Genomic DNA, 1,571 nt, shown 5'->3' on the forward strand with positions numbered 1-1,571 from the left:
CCAAGAGACTTCACGTTAGCAGTTGGCCGCTCAAAGTGAAATCAATAAATGCTTTTCTTGGTAGAGGGGATCACATAGAATAGAGCATAAATCTAAAAAGTGATGACCTATTAAGACATATTAGTTACCTTTATATTAAAAAGTAAAAACAAACTATAAGAATGATGACCCCACTCACTGAAGGCCTTTCCATTACAATTTTACCTTCAGTACTCTTCAATGGATTGGTGAAAATCCTTTTTGAACTGGTTTCAAGGCACACGTCCATTGATTTACTCAGAGCCTCAGCTATCAATACAGCGTCTCCAGGATGTCTGGCACACCAGCCACCTCCAGGCAATGTTTAAATGAAGGGTAGGTAAGCTGAATTTATCATAGACGTTTGTTTATTAAGAATTATAGTAAATAATAAAGTAGGAAAAATTACCTGTTGCTTAAGATTTCCATATAATATATAAAACTATCATACTATAAACCATTCCATAATGCCTTTTTAAAGGCGCTTTGTAAACATTTTGCAAGTAGACTCCTAAAATAGCTCAAGTAAACATTTTTCCCATCTTGTATGTATGGAAACTGAAATGTGAATGTTAATGTTTCAATCTTGAGTCCTAGAGTTAATTACTTATTTGAAATACCTTCACTGTATTCATTCAATGAACATCTATTGAGAGTTTACTCTCCTGAAAACAGTGTGCATAGTGTTTACATAGAGTTTACTCTCCTGAAAACAGTGTGCATAGTGTCTCCTAAAGGCAGTTTGACCCTGGGATCAAACAGTTGCTTTACCACATACTAGCTATGTGACCTTGGTAAAGTTTTTGAAATCTCCTTGTTTCCATCTCTTTGACTATAAGAGCTATGAGAGTAGTCTATGACCATGCCACCCTGAACAAGCCTGATCCTGTCTGATCTTAGAAGCTAAGCAGGGTCGGGCCTGGTTAGTACTTGGATGGGAGACCACCTAGGGAGATCAGGTGCTGTTGGAGTAAAAAATAAAAAAAAAATAAGGGATTGTAAGCTGACAAGATCCCTGCAATCTGTAAGGTCAACCAAGTGTTGCCTCACCTAAAAAAAATAAAAAATAAAAAAGAGAGGAGAGTATATTTACAAGAATTTATAAATAAGTTCATATATGTTAGTAACTTAGGAAAAACTAACATAATGAATGCTCTATAAATATTGGCTAATATTATTATATGTAAGGTGTTATAATAACTTAACATAAAAGGTCAGTAGGTGAACACTGAAATTATCTGGACTACAAATGTCTGACTCCTGTTAAGTGTAGCCATGTGACCAAACTAAAGTTAAGAGACTATAGTGAGGTGTGTCTGGCTTATAAAAACATCTCAAGCCCATTCTCTCTTCTTGCTGGCTGGAATGTTAATGTCAATGTTAGTCATGGAAGGTGCTTGGTAAAAGTGGCAGCATCTCTGACAGTCTGGGTTCCTGAATGTGTAGAGGAGTGCTACACGGCCAACCTCCACTTGTCTGGGACTTTTCTGTGAGAATGAAATAAACTTCTATTGAGTAGAACTACTATTTTGGGAGTTTGTTTGTTTATTTGT

The 1,571-nt window shown here is 36.1% G+C and overlaps 1 pseudogene; it reads left to right on the forward strand.

The window, feature by feature from the left end:
• The first annotated feature begins 870 nt into the window (after positions 1-870).
• Positions 871-989, forward strand: LOC120588555 (uncharacterized; annotated as a pseudogene).
• The last annotated feature ends 582 nt before the right edge of the window (positions 990-1,571 follow it).

The sequence above is a fragment of the Pteropus medius genome, unplaced genomic scaffold, assembly GCF_902729225.1.
Source record: "Pteropus medius unplaced genomic scaffold, Ma_sr-lr_union100, whole genome shotgun sequence".
In the NCBI taxonomy this organism is placed as follows: Eukaryota; Metazoa; Chordata; class Mammalia; order Chiroptera; family Pteropodidae; genus Pteropus; species Pteropus medius.